General features: G+C 40.7%; 1 long non-coding RNA gene across 1 annotated transcript in view; it reads right to left on the bottom strand.

Moving 5' to 3' along the window:
- Positions 1-3,318: 3,318 nt before the first annotated feature.
- LOC138736555 (uncharacterized) overlaps positions 3,319-17,942 on the bottom strand; it is a 53,739-nt gene continuing 39,115 nt past the window's right edge. The window contains exon 2 of the long non-coding RNA XR_011340392.1: positions 3,319-5,260. This is a non-coding gene — a long non-coding RNA (uncharacterized lncRNA). The remainder of the gene's footprint in view (positions 5,261-17,942) is intronic.

The following is a 17,942-nucleotide window of genomic DNA, read 5'->3' as shown; positions in this document are numbered from 1 at the left end:
TGACCTGGGTGGTGGGGGTCTTTGAAGATAGAGGTGGCTATGATGTCACAGGCTGAGTTAACAACCCTCTGGAGTTCATTCTTGTCCTGAGAGTTGGCATCTCCATACCAGGCAGTGATGGAACCAGCCAGTACGCTCTCCATGGTACATCTGTAGAATTTTACAAGTCTTCGTTGACATATCGAAACTCCTCAGACACCTCACAAAGTATAGCTGCTGACAAGACTTGTCAATGTGGAGGTTCCAGGATAGATCCTCAGAGATGTTTGACACCCAGGAATTTGCAGCTCTTGACCCTCTCCACTACTGAGCCCTCAGTGAGGACTAGGTCGTGTTCCCCTGACTTCATCCTGAAGTCCACAATCATCTCTTTGGTTTTGCTGATGTTGAGTGCAAGGTTGTTGTTGTAACACCATTCAACGAGTTGATCTATCACCCTCCTCATTGCCGTTTGTGATTCTATCAACAACTGTGGTGTCCTCAGCAAACTTGTAGCTGGCATTGGAATTGTGCCTGACCACACAACCATGGGGTATAACGAATAGAACAGTACCTAATCTATTAACACTAATTTACTCACCCACTATAACCTTTGCCTCTTGTTTGTTCTCACCAAAGCCTAACCACTCTGCCTCAGACTACTTTGATGACCACTCCCTCAATAACTACTCCGCGACACAGATCATCACTTTTATGACTGTTTATAACAGGTCACCTGCTCATACCTCCACCAATCAATCACCTGTCTGTCTGCTCCAACTGCAATACAACTCAATGACTCTCTGATTCTCTCTATATGTTTTTAGATGGTGGATGTTGGTAATGATTCTGATATTCCCATTTACATTCCTAGTCTTATCCTTTGGTTCTTGTTCCACTGCCATCTCTTTTTGATTTGTAACATCGTTTTTTTGAAAATAAAAAACAAAACTGCAGATGCTCAAAGTTTGAAATAAGTAGAGGGAAATGCTAGAAATTCTCTACATCAGGTAGTTAATGTATATGGAGAGAGGAAAAGAGTTAATGACCCTCCATTAGAAATGGAAGTGTTTTTACCATCTCAATTAGCCTCTCTTCCAGCTCCTCTCAGGAAGGGTTGGAGAGGAGATTCACCAGGCTATGGCCAGAACTGGACGGCTTGTGATATAGGGAGAGGTTTGTAGGCTGACGATTCCCTGGGGTATTGGAGGCTGGGGGGAGGGGTCTGACCTTATAGAGACATATAAAATCACTAGGAGCATGGAAAAAATGAATCCTCACAGGTACACGATTCTTGAACTAGAGGGCATAAGTTTAAGGAGAGACAAGAAAGAGGGACCTTAGTGGCAACTTTCTTGTATCTGGAATGAGCTGGCAGATGAAACTGGAGAAGAAGGTACTATTTTCAAAATCCATTGGGACAAATTTATTGTTAAAAAGGATATGGACCAAGTGCTGGCAAATTGGACTATCTCAAAATGCCAACTTGGTTGTCATGGACAAGATGGGTGGAAGCGCCTGTTAGGTGCTATAGGACTCTCATTGAATTCTGCTTCTCTCTCTCTCTGCTAATGCCGCCTGATCCACTGCGGGCTCTGTATCTTCTGTTTTATTTCATATCTGAAGTAACTTGAGTAATTTGCTTTTCTAAAAAAAATTATAGCTGTAATAAAAATGAATAACTACTGTATTAAAGACATTATATAAAAGCCTATTTTTACAAAATGCCGTTTAGTTAGAGGATCGGACTCTAAATTTTTGGGTGTCAACATCTCCAAGGATCTGTCTTGGAGCCTCCACGTTGATGCAGTCACAAAGGTGGCTCGCCAGTGGCTAAAGCTTGAGAGGTGTTTGAGGACATTCAATATGTCATCGAAGACCCTCGTAAACTTCTACAGGTGTACTGTGGAGAGCTTTCTGGCTGGTTCCATCACTGCCTGTTATGGAGGCACCAACTATCAGGACTCCAGAGGGTTGTTAAATCGGCCTGGGACATCACAGGCCCCAGACTACACTCCATTGAGGACATCTTCATGAGGTGGTGTCTTAAAAAAGCAGCTTCTATCCTCCAAGACCCCCAGCACCCAGGCCATGCCCTCTTCACTCTGTTACCATTGGGAAAAAGGTACAGGAGCCTAAAGACGAGCACTCAGTGGCACAAGGACAGCTTCTTCCCCACTGCCATCAGATTCCTGAATGATCAATGAACCAAAGACACTACCTTGCTTTTTGTGTCCTATTATTGTTATTACTATTTTATTTTTTATAGTAATGTATTAAGATGGTTATAATATGAATGTTTTCACTATGATGTTGCAGCAAAAAAAAAAGAGTTTCATGACCTGTTCATGACAATAAATTCTGATTCTGAATCTGATTCTAAATATCTGAAAGCTGTTTATCCTGGTGCATTGGGGCAAGCTCACTGGCAACTGCTGTTGCAAACCCCTTGGGAGATTATGTAGTATGAATGAGGTCACTCTGTTAACATATCTCTGGGCAAGGTTAGAAGCTTACAGCTTCTGCATTGCAGCATCTGCCTGCTCCAAGTTTCCAAGAAATCTCGGGATGCTGCCAAGGGCAGAAGTGGTTTCTTGCTTTAACTAAAGCTGTCAAAGTCTTTCTGCTCTTTTAAGACATCCATTGGTGTTGGTTATTGCCAAATTCCCCAGGACTGGTGGGGGAGGGTGTTTTTCCATTGTCTGGCTTCTTGTCTTATTTGGTAATCTTTCTGCCCGTGACTGCTGCCATTATCGTGGGGATGTAACAAAATGGCTGGCATCCCCTCCTTTATTTTGTAATGATGTAATAGCTGTTTCAGATTTTTTTGTTGTTTACCTTCAAAAGAATATTAGAGTTGGCAACACATATAAAAAATTGGGGTGCTGTCAGAAAAGATCACATCACCATTTAAAGCAGTGGTTTACAACCTTTTGCTTTCCACTCATGTACCAGTTTAAGTATTCCCCATACTATTGGTGTTCTGTGATTAGTAAGGGATTGCTTAAGGTGGTTTGTGAGTGGGAAGGGAAGGTTGAGAATCAACGCTCTAGATCCAATTGTTATTGAAATATTTTGCTTGAGAAAAATTGTCATTTCCTTTGGAGTTATGAAACTGTGCACATAATGAATCAATTAGGTATGATTAAAACAGTGTTTTTCAAACATTTTTTTTCACCCATATACCAACTTAAGCAATCCCTTTCTAATCACAGAGCACTGATGGCATTGAAAATACTTAAAGTAATATGTGAATGGAAAGAAAAAGGCTGAAGAACCACTAATTTAAATGATATCAACCATGAAGATTGAACTTTACTCTCTCCACAGATGCTGCTCGACCAGCTCACTATTTCCAATTTTATTTATTTCAGATTTCTATTAACTGCAGTTCAATTTCAATTATATCCCCATTTAAAATGAAGCTGGATAATTCTTTACATATCTTTGTATATTTTGTTTTAAACCTGGATTTTGGAACATCAGTCCAAAGAATGGCATTTCATCACTTTAACTAGGTTCACTTTTTGCATTTCCTCAGGGGGCTTTGATGACTTTCATTCATTGTTATTTTTAAGAATGGCCATTAGGTGCTTCTTTCCTCCATTCGACTTCACTTTTGCTGCTAATGTTGCCATCATAGGTAATTTATGCTTTGCTTGATTCCACAGAAAAAGTCAAAGAGATGACCATCATCTGCTGTACTTTTGAGCGTCTTTCTGGACGATTTGTTCAAAAGTTTTCTTCAGTCTAATAGCTGCAGTCTCAAAATCCTAGTAACAGAGGCGTCTCTGTGGCATCAGATCCTTTGCACTAAATGTCAATATTAATTGGATAGAGGTCAATGGATTTCAGAAGTGATTTTCACCAGAATGGAAAGGTGGGGAACACAGAAACAGCGGGGAATGAAATCTTCAAGGCAAAAACAATGAGGGTGATGGGATATCCTCTGTGTGTCTGCATGAGTGCAGCACCAACAATGAACAAGGTCCTTTAAACTATTCAGAACAAAGCTGTCTGATGGACTGGCAGGCCATCACCACCCCAAACATGCATTTACTCCACACCAGCACATCGTGGCTGCAGTGTGTACACCACAAAACACTCTGGAATTACTGTAACGTGTTATTCCAAAATCGTCACCCTATCTCAATAACAACTGTTAAGAACAAGGGGACCAAGATCCTGGGATCATGCAAGTTGTGCAAATTCTGACTTGGAAATATGTGTCTGGTTGCTCTTAGTTGTTCATCTAAATCTGGGAATCTTGAGCAAATAAAGTGACACTTGAAGGGACTCAGAACTTCAGAGAGCATCAATAGAGAAAAATGGACAGCCAGTGCATTACGGAGCATCCATGGAGAGAAACGGAAAGTCAGTTCTTCAGGGAACATCCATGGAGAAACATGGACAGTCACTGCATCAGTCAGCATCCATGGAAAGAAATGGACAGTCAGTGCATCAGGGAGCGTCCATGGAGAGAAATGGACAGCCAGTGCATCAGGGAGCATCCATGGAGAGAAATGGACAGCCAGTGCATCAGGGAGCGTCCATGGAAAGAAATGGACAGTCAGTGCATCAGGGAGCATCCATGGAGAGAAATGAACAGTCAGTGCATCAGGGAGCGTCCATGGAGAGAAATGGACAATCAGTGCGTCAGGGAGCGTCCATGGAAAGAAATGGACAATCAGTGCATCAGGGAGCGTCCATGGAGAGAAATGGACAATCAGTGCGTCAGGGAGCGTCCATGGAAAGAAATGGACAATCAGTGCGTCAGGGAGCGTCCATGGAAAGAAATGGACAGCCAGTGCATCAGGGAGCGTCCATGGAGAGAAATGGACAGCCAGTGCATCAGGGAGCATCCATGGAGAGAAATGGACAGCCAGTGCATCAGGGAGCGTCCATGGAAAGAAATGGACAGTCAGTGCATCAGGGAGCGTCCATGGAGAGAAATGGACAATCAGTGCATCATCCAGCGTCCATGGAGAGAAATGGACCGTTAGTGCTTCAGGTGAGGATAATTTTTCCAAGAATCTAAAAGGGTGTTCACCTATATCTCGACTATCCTCTTTTCACCATGTATTCTGGGTTACGTATTATAGCCAACCAAAACAAAATGAGCCATGCTTTCATTATGTAGATTCTTGGCTGTCAGTCACCCTCTAGATCAGCCATTCTCAACTTTTCATTCCTGTATAGCTCCCTTGGGATTCTGCTCAAAGTTTATCGGGCTCCTTCCCTGTGAAGCCGTCATCTTGGTTCCTTCTCTCCTATCGACAACCTAAAAAACATAAAAAATAATTATATTACATTTTTACTTAAATGTGCTGCGGCCAATAGTGGGGGCTGTACTGCCCCCATTGAGAGTGATTGCTCTGGACCAATGGCTACTTATTTCTCCCCCTCTTTGCAATTCTTCCCCTTGTTACTACAACAGGTCTAGTGAACCCCAATACAGTTGTATTAGGGAAGAAGCAGAGGGCATCGCAGTATGACATCAAATAGCTCTGTAAGACTTGATTTCAGACTGCAGGCTCTTGTTACGTGTGATGACTTTGCAGACCTGTGGTCTGCAATGATGAGATAACAAATGTTGTCAGCCAGCTCCTGATTCACTCCTCCCTCACCCCTCTGTTTTGGCTATCTTCCATTTACATTCTCTGGCGACACAAAATATTGACCATCCCTTTCTTTTCCTCTGCCAGCTGCTTGTTCTTTTGCTCTAGATTGTAGCCTCTGCAGTCTCTTGTGTCTCCTACTGTGCAGTTGCCTGAGAAGCAATTACCAAACTTATTTTTGAAATTGACACAGAATTAATAATTATTTTCAGACTTGCACATGCATATATTATTGCTCTTTCATTGTTGTTGTGAATGCCAATGGAATGTTCTTCAGAGCACCATTGTGAACAGAACTATACAAGCAATGCACACATGCTGCAAAAATAAATCAAGTACAGTCTTTAAATGGGACCATAGTTTCCCAAGCCTTCAGTTCCATTGGAGATTGATAAACTTTAACCTTAAGTTCTACAGTTTTATTTTGATATCAAGAGATTAGATCTCTGCTTCAGCCAGAAGGTGCCTGTGATAGATAGATCTTTGTAGAACTTGAATCCCTGCGATTTTTTCATATTCCAGCAAAATTTCATCATTCATGTGTATTCATCCAATTCTCTTTCCAAAGTTGTTTCACTGACTTTATCAGGCACATTTTTTCATATCACATCAAATGTTTCTACATAGGATTTTCACTTATTTGGCCTCTGGTCTTTGACAGTAAGACCTTCTGCCGCTGAAAGCAATTTTTCTTATTTATTTTTTCTAAATCCTTTGTGATTTTTGAAGATTTCTGTCAAATCTCTTCTTAACCTTTCCTTGCTTCAGAAATATTATTCCAGTTTCTCAGGCTTTCCACATCACCAAAACCTTGTATGTTTGATACTCTCCTATTGAGTCTCCTCTTTAAGTCCTGGGTGTTCCACTTGACACGTAATGTTCAAAATTGCTTGCTTTACTTCAGATGGGCCTAATCAGAGCTTCATCAATTTGTTTTTATATTCCATGCTTTTGGCTTTTACTGCTACCTTCAGGCAGAAGATGAGGAAACCTGAAGACAAGAACAATTTTTATCCAACAGTTAACAGAAGTCTCTTTTCCACTGGCACATTGTCCCAGGAATTATCAGTAAATTAACTGGGACAGTGTCCAGTGGAAAAAATAAAACAGTCAGCACACTGGCATCAAATGACGTCATCTCACACCGGGCATTGTCGGCCTCTACCCCTATTGCCGATTAAACCAGTGGAAAAAGGACGACAGAAAGACACCCATTTCAAGTTGTAGGTGGAACACTCTGATTCCCGGGGATGAGTATGTGCAGTGGAAAAGCAGTCACTGTCCCAGTTAAAGCTAGCCCACTGGAAACAGCACAAACTGCTTTCTATCCCGTGACACTGCACGACCAATTAACTGGGATGCAATGTTCCTGTACTATCCTAATCTGAAATATAAACTAGTTCAGAACCACTGAAAGATCAGTTTGCACTTCTGAAATGTCACTTAATTAATTCACTAACTGCATCTGTGACTCTTTAATCTTTTAATTCTATTATCTCTTTTTCTATCTTGGCATACTAAATCAAAGTTAAATCCCCTGCTTCCAGCACCTATAGGGATTATTAGATGCCGGATGAGTGAATTTTCCAGTTGCATGAGATTGGGTGCTCCGTGATTGGTAAATTAACAGTAAGCTGTGCCAATTTTAAACTTACATATTTTTATCTATTTATTTTCTGCATTTTTTTTGCCATTTGCTTGAATTCAAAATAACAAGGATTTTATTGTATATACTAATAAAGTTGGTATATCTTACATAGCCGTGTAGCTGCAGAAAATAAAAATTTTGGTTCATTTGTACATTGCTTTTATGCCATATGACAATAAATTTTCATTTCTCATAAAGCCAAGGATTTCAAATTTTAACTGATCCTTCTCAACTGATGCTGAGACAATCAAACCTCTATGCATCCACCTGTTTATATCTATGCACCTGTAATGCATCTGAAATGTATTATCTCCACTTCCCAACTGCATTCCACTGATAAGGAAGTCTATCTCCATGAGTTTCTTCGTCCAATTTAAAGCCCTAAATCTTGCCTGGTGTGCAGCCATACCGACTAGACATGAGATGAATTCCTGTTCTGTAAGGAGGCAGCTGGCAGCTCATGATAGAGAGGTGACAATTGGCAGAGTCCCAGTACAAAGAGACAAAACACATTTTTATTCAGAGTTGCTGCCCCTTGGAAGAGGCGTGGATATCAAAAAATTTTTTGACTCCTTTTTAGTTGGATTGCACACAAATAGCAGACTGATTCATGTTTGCATGTGAAAATCAGAGAGATGACATGAAATCGCAGGGCCACAACCAGACCCAAACAGGACTTGTCGGAGGAGAAAATACACTTCCTATTTAAATCTAGAAATGCACTTCCTATTTAAATCACAAGAAATAGCATCACAAATATGTTGCCAGTCAATAAGGGCTATAATTAATGTTAAATTCTACAATGATTTTTCTCAAACCGTGATTTTACAAATAAATCAAAAAGATAATTAAATTGTATTTTAAAATAACTTTTTAGCATAAAGTCAAGATGTCACTTGAAGTGTTCTATTTAAATAGGAACCAAAGTTCTGCATAACTAAAAAGAATAACACTGCTTCAATTTGCAGAGAAAAGTTTTTTTTCATACAGTGCAAGGGCATAAATGTGCAGAATCTTATTTCCAGTTTTTCTCAAATGACGCACAGATTATTTTTCTTCTCCTATCTGAACAAACAGACTCCAGGCAGAATCAGCCTTTAAATTGAGGTTGTCAGGGAGTCTCTCACAGCCCCAATCATTCTGGACATTTCGCATCACTGGTGAAAAATTAGTTTGGTATCAGGCCCTTCCCAGGTGGCTGGAGGGCTTGGCTGCATGCAATGTGATAGGTTTAATCCCATTTACACTAATTGCAGCTGGGGAAAATGAAGCCCGTGTTTCATCAGGAACTTTACAAACATCAAACTGGGAGAATATTGCTGGGCTGCAGTCTTTGTTTGGTGACAATTACAGCAGCTTAATCTATCCAGACCACCTCGTTCTGGGTCCACAGTCTCTGGGAGAAATTTTCATTTCCTTTTAGTAATCTCAAACAAAAAAAATTATGCCTAAAAATATCAAAGTAATTGGAAGCAGGGTTATAATATTGTGTCATGGTATTTCAGAGTATAATATTTGATACCCTGAAGGTCACTTTGTGACTTTGATAACCAAACATTTAAGTCCCTTGTTCATGCTACAATGCTCTTAAACAAATGGTACTCATTCATTAATATTGCTCAAAGTAAAGACCTGATTTTAACTGGAAAATAGGGAAAAGACAGGGTTTGGAATGAGTGACCTTGAAGATGGCAATGAACATGAGAGTCTGGGAATTTGGAACCCTGAATGATCAGCATATTATGACCTTCACTCACATTCTTTGATCAACATCTCATTACCATGACAGACAGGAATCATCTTGACCTCGACTTCTATTCCAAAAGTTCTTGCCACTGTCAGAACTTCCTGTTCTACATTGTTCTTGTACAGATGATGTTAAGCTCTCATTACTCATCCATTGGAGTGTCATCACATCAACAAACATGAACTTTTCTTCCTTTCATCTCTGTTTTCAAACATTGCTTTTTTGATAGTCTTTAATAAACTCGGTTGCTTTTTCTCAAGGACTTTCATATGAAATCTGTGGTGGATATAATCCCTTCATATCAATATGCCTCGTCCTTATAGCATTATGCTGGTAATCTGGAACCTTTTACTTTTGCTATTTACCAGATATCCCTTTTATATTGGAATCAAATGCCAATTTGGCAACTAGACTATCACATATCTGAATTCCATTTGCAAGCATTAGGTATCACCAACACATGGCTCATTAATTCAATAGCCTCAGTTAGACATAACCATAGGAATGCCCTCAAACAAACTCTCGCTGCATTTATCACATACTCTCTGTCTATTATTGGAGGAAGGTGTTGGCTAACCTTCCAGCATGGACATCTTTACATAGAACCCACAGAACTCAGTGATGTCAAAGGAACCAAATACTGGGAACCCAATATAATGCTACATCGTCGGTGTAAGCACTAAACAAATACTTTAATATTGTGTTCCCTTCCCTCCATTCTAAAGAAATTCCAGTCTCCATAAATTTTATACCTATAATATAGCCGTTAGAACCAACAGTTGAATACTAGCTCCTAGAAGACCATTAATACAATTCCTCCTTAGCCATCAATTCCCTCTGATTCTTACTAAGAGCTCATCTTTGCAATGGGAAAGGAAATCAGAGCACCCAGGAGAAACCTATGCAGTGATGGAGACAATGTATTAATTTCAAACTGACAGCACCCAAGGTCAATGACAAACCCAAGTCTCTGAAACTGCACTGGATGTTGGGGTCACCATTCTGCTCTCTTGTGCATTTGGTGAACTCCTCAAGTTTAAAGAACAGTCAGGAAGTGCCTGAGAACCAAAGGTATGCTTGGGATACTGACGTCAATGGATCACCCTGGTACTTTGAAGAAAAATAAGGCAACAGGCTTGAAAATGTAGGACTATGTCTTTTCCTCTTTTAAAAGACAACATGATTGATAATGCAGCCCTTGTTGAGATATTATCTTTTGTAACAACTTGGAGACGGTGCAGAACACATAGTGTTGCACCAACAACAACCTTATAGTCAATGTCTGTGGGAAAAAGAATTGAACTGGAGTGGGAGTTGGGGAAGGGAGAGAGGACTCAGAGTTCAGGGTTGGAGGAAGGAATGAGCAATTGTTAGACAGGAGGGTAGACAGGTCCATGGTGCTTGGATGGTGGGGCCATTATCCTCAGAACATCATCAGAAATGAGGTGAGCTTGGGAACAATAGAGCAAACATAAAGAAAAGCACATAATGGTGAACCTAGCTGGAAGCAAATGGAGACCCTGCAGTAAACCAGATAAGCTCATATCCCCACTTTATTTAATCCTACAGCAGGCCACAGACCTTCAGTCAATGCCTGCTTCAGCATCTGAAATCCATTCTTTTCATAGAGGAATCAATATAACATCCTGAAAGTGCTCAGCTCACACACCAACCTTTGCAATTGGGCTGTAGATAAAATGTGATTGCTGGATAGGATTTCTAAGTCAATGTCCTTGTACGTAGTGCACTGAGTTTTACTTTAACATCCTGCAAAAATAAGTTTCTAAGGGCTCTGTGGCATTTTCTTGCTTCTCATCATCTTTTTTTCTGAATTGTCACTTTTTTTCTGCTGGCAAAACCTGCATACAGAATGAATTAAAACAAATTGAGGACCTTGAGATTGAAAATTGAAATGGATATTCTCTTTGTGCATTATTTGGGTTCAGTTCCTCAGGAGCCTGCCACTCTCGACTATTTATCAATTCATCACTTCTGGGAGGAGGGTCAATAAAGTATCTTCCAGTATGCATTGCAAAATGCTACTTACAATGCTGGAGAGCCTAATGGGCGAACATGTAGCCTGGCTAGACCCCATTAGTTCGTGAATAATGGGGTATTAAAATGATTCGCTTAGATAAACAATTAGATGATTCACAATTGCAAAGGTGAGAATAAGAATTATTAATCACCCACTGAAGAACACATTGTACTGGCTGTAAAATTAGATGGCTCTTCATGGAAATAATTGCCACCTGTGAACCTCCATACAAATGAGTGGTTGGAATGAGGAATATTTTGCCTGAATAAAAATAAAAAATAAAAAATACTGGGGCCAACACAGTAGTTCAGGCTTCCTAAGCTCTCTAGTGTTTTCTGTTTTTATTTTGGACCTTCTGTCTCTCCTAATCTTTTAGATTTCCAGTATTTTGCCTTATTGTAGACAACTAGATTAGAAATGAGACATACTTCAGATTGATCAGCAAAGTAATCAAGATTCTTTCGCTTTAGGTTCTTTCCCATGTTGCTCTGTTATTAGAATCTCATCTAAACGATGACACAAGAGGTTATAGATCAGAAAACAAACTGCAGGCAGAATGCAAAGCACAAGTATTATTCCAAAATATTTATATATATATATTTTTGTGAAATTATATTGTGAAGATTACATGCTCTGTACTGTGGGTGTATGTGTATGCACCGTGGGCTATGTTTCGTCTGGTTGAATACGTACAATATGATGATAATAAATATGAACTTGAACTTGATCTAGGAGACTGCAGATGCCTGGAACCTGAAGCTAAACACAATCTGCTGGAGGGTCTCATTGGGCCGAAACCAACGGTTGCCATTCCGGGATGAACCCCTTTACTGAGACTGGGAATGAGGAGTGGAGATTGCGAGAGAACTAACTAAAGATCAGCTCTTGTCTGAGCGGTGAATTGGTCTACGGTGGATGCCATCTCACTGGCTCTACGCAAAGGCCTGGAACACCTGGATAACATATAAGCTTATATCAGGATGCTCTTCATTGACTACAGATTGGCATTTAACACAAGCATCCCCTCAAAACTGATCAGCAAACTCCAAGATCAAGGACTCAACACTCCACTGTGTAATTTGGATCCTGGGTTTCGTCACCTCCACACCACAATGAGGGAGGAGTGGTAAGAACATCAAGCTGTGTTCTTAGCCCTCTGCTCTACTCACTTTACTCCTACACTGTGTAGCTCAGTATGATAACAACATCATCTACAACTTCGCTGATGATACCACGATAGTAAGTTGTATAAAAATGGGGCGTTGAGTCAGCATACAGGTGGGAAATTGAAAACTTGGCTGAATGGTGCACCAACAACAACCTTATAGTCAATGTCATCAAAATCAAGAAACTGATTGTTGACTTCAGGAAGGGAAGACCAAAGGCATGTGATCCAATGATCATTGGGGGATCAGAGATGGAGAGGGTGAGCAAATTTAAGTTATTGGGAGTCACTATCTCAGAGGATCTTTCCTTGACCCAACATGCTAATGGCTTTGTAAAGAAAGCATACCTGCACATCTTCTTCCTCAGGAGTTTGTGGAGGTTTGGTATGACATTGAAAACACTGGCAAATTTTTACAGATGTGTGATGGAATGTATGCTGACCTGCTGCATCACAGTCTGGTATGGGGGATACCGATGCCCCGAGCAAAAATCCCTGCAAAAAGTAGTGTACACAGCTCTGGACATCACAGGCAAAACCCTCCCCACTATCGAGAACATCTACAGGGAATGCTGCTGTTGGAGAGGAGCAGCAATCATCAAGGATCCACACCCACCCAGCACACACTTTGTTCTTGCTGCTACCATCAGGAAAGAGGTGTAGGTACCACAAGACTCGCACCACCAGGTTCAGGAACAGCTACTACCCCTCCGCCATCAGACTCCTCAACAATAAACTCAATCAGGGACTTATTTAAGGACTCTTTTCCACTTAATTGATTCTTTTTTCCTCTATATTGAACAGTCTTTGTTCATATTTCTTTATTTTTATACATGTGTACATTCAATAAGTTTTTTTGCATTGCCAATAAGTGGTAAATCTGCCTTCCTCGCAGGAAAAAAGATCTCAGGGTTGGGTTGCATGTGATGCAATGCATGCACTCTGACAATAAATCTGAATCTGAACCTAATTTCTCCTCCACATCCACAGGCTCTGGGCCCTGCAATCTGACTGAAATATCTCACATCTGCTGTTCATCCCATTGACTTTCTCCAGAAGTTTTTTTTAAACTGGTCCAAATGATCTTCAATAAAATGAATTTGTGCAGGATGCTGCTCAAAATAGTTAAAATAGAGAATCCGGAGAGAGTCAACAGGTCAAGCAGCATCCACAGGGAGAAATGGTCAGTCAACGCATTCTGTTGGGACTTGTGAAGCTCAGAACGGTTGTGTAATCTGCATATATAGCAATAGTTCCTTGTATACTAATACCTCAGGTTGGTAGGTATACTGTGGTCATGTAGGACAGTCGTCTTCACTGAGTGCAACCAGAATTAAACTTACTGCCCACTTCAGCATGTTGCCAGTGTCCTTTCATTGTGTACACTAGTGGTCGCTGTATGTGAACTGGGGTTTTCTGGAATGTCCCAGGAAGTGATTGCAAAATTAAGAAATGACAGAAGTGCTCCTTACAATAAAACCCAGTTTATTGTAACGTGATTATGAACTCTTAGCAAATCTTCAGAGGAATTCCAGTAAAATGGTGTCAGCCAAGACAGCTAAAATACTTTAAAAACTGCAGATGCTGGCAATTTGGAATAAAATGTAAAATCCTGGAAATACTAGTCAGGTCAGGCAACATATGTGGAAATGAAAACAGAGTTGATGCTTCAGATTGAAGACTTTTAATTCTTCAAGAACCGACGAATACATCGACCTGAAATTACTTGCAAATATTGCAAAGCAATTAAAGTATTGCAATAGAAAAATGGTTAAAAAAAAGGAGGTGCTGCTGGTGTGGACCTGAGAGAGCAGGGAGTGGAGACACAACGTTGCACTGCAGGGTCCTACTGCCCGGTTGTAATGATGACAGCATTGTACAGGCTTTAAATGGCCTATGAAAGGAGCCAACAGTAGTTTTTTTTTTACACCCTGCAACCTTGGGTTCTGTGTCCAAGATGTGCAGCAGCCTCGAGGGGTGAGCAGCAGACCGTCACAGTGTGCCGAAAACACCTCCCCCACTCCCCCTCAGAAGGAGAAGCATAGGAGACAACCCTACAGGATGGTGACCATGACAGTGGGCCAGCGAGCAGCTCAGCAGCTGAAGGACCTACACAGGCTGCGGGCTGTTGCTGACTGGCATTTGAAAGACTCACACAGGCTGCGGGCTACTGGAGACTGGCTCATGGGAACCAAGTATCAGAGCCATGTTTCAAGAGGGCACTGAAGGCAAGAAGGACTCCGGAAGGACCTTGACACTGAAGGCTTCCTGATTGTGTTGAATATTTGGATCTGGAGCTTGGGTTGCTGATGGTTTGAACTGGAGTCTGTGCGGCTGTAGAGGCTTCAGGAGTCCGAGAGATGAATCTACAGACACTCAGTGTCTCTGAAGGGACTCACTTTTGCTAGGAGTTCTGGGCAATGCTCATTGGAACTCTTTGCCTTATGGCAGAAAAAAGCTGAAGTATATCAGGTGTATTAAATTTTTAATGCATTATTTTGCAACAAACAAAAACTTTTTGAACCCTTAGAATCTTTGAAGATTGAGGGCCTTCACTACTTTCCTCCCTGTAATGTTAAACCAAATTTTCTTTGGTTCAATTTGCCACATGGGCTAGTGGCCACACATGGTAAGAAATGTAGACAAATAAGTCTAATAAAATGGCACTTACATTTGATGTAATATTTCCTATTGCAGTTTTACAAGAGAGGAACTGATTATTTTCTGGATATTGCCATGGTGTGAATTAAATCAGCTGAAATTAGATTATGTGGTGGACAAGTCTCAAGATGGATGTGGAAACAGTTGATTTGATATCTTGGTTCACAAATCATTGGGAAGAGGGAGAAATTTACTATTACTGCCCTTTGGGACATTAATCTAATTCTTTGAAATTCACAGCAGAAATGTCAGCCTGAGGATCCTACTCGGCAGATCTAGTCTGTGAGATCTGTCAAAGTTGAGAGTGGAAATCAAGACCAGGGATTGATTGTGCATGTGTGGGTCTGAGTTCGCATGGATCAGAGTTCACAAACATGTCTTTAGGGACATCATTTCATAAAGTACTGCGGTTGTGGATTGGTAGCAGAGAATACCCAAATGTAGCTGAGGCCTTTTTCTTGTTTCTACACTAACTTGTTAACATCTTTCTACGTTTACAATGCTACATTGTTATTTACTGGCATCAAAGCCACGAGTAAAATCCAACTGTTATAAAATGCAGTTAAGGTGATGGCAAGTCTTTGGCAATAGTCCCTTTAGTTTGGTCTTGAGCATCAGAACAAGTAATGAATGATATTGCAATTAATATCCATAAGGCAACTGTATTGCTGTTGCTATTAAATTGGGTTCAAAACCCAAAAATAAAATCACCACTTGATTTTATTTCCTTAAATTTTGCATTCTTTCTTTGGTTTGGCTTCGCGGACGAAGATTTATGGAGGGGTAAATGTCCACGTCAGCTGCAGGCTCGTTTGTGGCTGACCAGTCCGATGCGGGACAGGCAGACACGGTTGCAGCGGTTGCAGGGGAAAATTGGTGGGTTGGGGTTGGGTGCTGGGTTTTTCCTCCTTTGCCTTTTGTCAGTGAGGTGGGCTCTGCGGTCTTCTTCAAAGGAGGTTGCTGCTCGCCGAACTATGAGGCACCAAGATGCACGGTTTGAGGCGAGATCAGCCCACTGGCGGTGGTCAATGTGGCAGGCACCAAGAGATTTTGCATACATAGACAATAATAGCATACAAAATGTGAGGTATTAAGAGAACACAACCTTTATATGGAAGTCCTTCAGGAAGATCCATATCAATCAGTATAAGATGATCAATGACTAAGCATTAGCTTTTCCCTTTTCAACATCGCAATGGATATGAGAAGGCGTAGTTAGCCATGTGCTAAATGGTACAGAGAATATTACTCCAATCGAGCTCCAAAGACAAACTACCATTACTTTGAAATCGAGCAGCAGATGTACGTTCTTCCAATTCACCCAGTGACATGTGTCTATCCAGGCACAGTTTGTTCAGAGCAGCATCAAGACAAGATTGGATTTGAATGAGACTCAGATGGCATTGTGAGAGATGAGTAACACTGATCTAAAAGAAAAGTGAGGATTGTGAGAGATGAGTATAACTGATATAAAAATATGAAGATGAGGAAACTAGTATAGATATATGGGTAAATGAATAAGCCAGTATGAACAGGATAAGAAATGGATATTAGAATGTAGGAAGTAAAGTTAGTCTGAATAAGATAAGGGTCTTCTAGCCTTTTAGACAGAATTAGCAAGTTCTCCATGTAAGAAGTTAGTCAGCCCTGAGAGTCAGGAAGGTGTGAATAAGGACAATGACATGATGGGACACCGACAGGTTACCCCCTGGTTCTCCAAGTTCACAGAAACAGCACGTAGGCAGACAGGATTGCCTAATGCCAAACTCATCCATGAGGCAGAAGAATGTAAAGGGGAGGGTATTCCTATACTGAAATCAACTGTATAAAAGTTGGGTGAGCCCCAGTGTATGTGTGTATTCCCAGGGTAAGGGGAAGCACCCAACTTTGCACTGTTGTATAATAAATGTTTGTTCTCAATTTTTGTCTCGAGCAATTTCTGTGAAGGTTCTTCTGTTTCTAACAGCATTAAAAAAAAGACTGTGCATAAGAATGAAATTACCTCTGCAGATGACTGCAAGAAAATTTTTTTTTAAAAATACATTGCAGTTACCAAAGCCCAAGCATAGTTGTAATGAATGTGTGAAAGGTTGCCCTTGGATCAGAATCTAAATATAAAGGTTTATCTTTGGCATTTTAGGCATTGTTTATTACATATATCAGTCTGTTTTAATTGCAAGCTGTTGGTTTTCATCCTGAGATAAAGGTGCAGCCATGATAACAATTTCAACACTAAAAAAACCCCCAGCTTCTAACAGTGCAAGTGTTGCTTGCTCCTGGGAATTGGATGGCTGCTTGTTATTAATGTTGTCCTCTGCTCACCTGCTGCATCCAAATCAAAACACTGGGAGCTTGAGTTTACATTGTTTGCATTAGGCAGCTGAATTCCTAGGAGAGCCCCCTTTACTTGTCAAAAGTGAATCAATCATCTGCAAGGATGTTAGCATCTGCCTGAGTAGTTTTATTTGGAAGAAAGGGCAGATGGTGGTGCTTTTCTGTTCAATCAGTTCTACCAAATGCAGAGCAAGTATTCCCAAAATAAAACCCTAGCAAACAGAGATACTTCCTGCTCCAGTGTGGCAGGAGGCTGGTGGGTGTGGGGAAAATAGAATTGAAAAATACAACATATTTGAATTGAAAACAGAACCGAGCACACCAGGAATTCACAGCAGTCTTGTCAACATCTCAAAAGATTAAGACTTGATGCTTTGGATGAGTGCTTTCATTTGAACAAAGCCGTTTTGACAAAGTTCCATTCTAGAAGTTAATGTCCATTCTATCACCTCTCAATTCTGATCAAACACCTTTCTATTATATTCTGGCTTTCATGATCATCTCCAAATGGCTACATTACATATTTGGAAAAAAGAATAGGATGGTTCCCAAAATTCAGTGCAGTCAGGGTTTGCTTCTGCTGTTTGCCCGGGTAATGATTCATCTAAATCAATCCATCATATAACATGGGATACCTTTTCAACATCCCACTGAGAAAAGGACTCCCGGTGCCTGGTCCACATCTGTTCTGGAGAACAATAAGATGAAAGCCCATCAATTTGCACCCGCTGAGCTTTCTTTTGCAACTTTGA

This window comes from Narcine bancroftii, chromosome 6 (assembly GCF_036971445.1).
Source record: "Narcine bancroftii isolate sNarBan1 chromosome 6, sNarBan1.hap1, whole genome shotgun sequence".
Lineage (NCBI taxonomy): Eukaryota > Metazoa > Chordata > Chondrichthyes > Torpediniformes > Narcinidae > Narcine > Narcine bancroftii.
The sequence above is the reverse complement of the archived record's forward strand: the minus strand, read 5'-3'. Positions and strand labels throughout refer to the sequence as shown.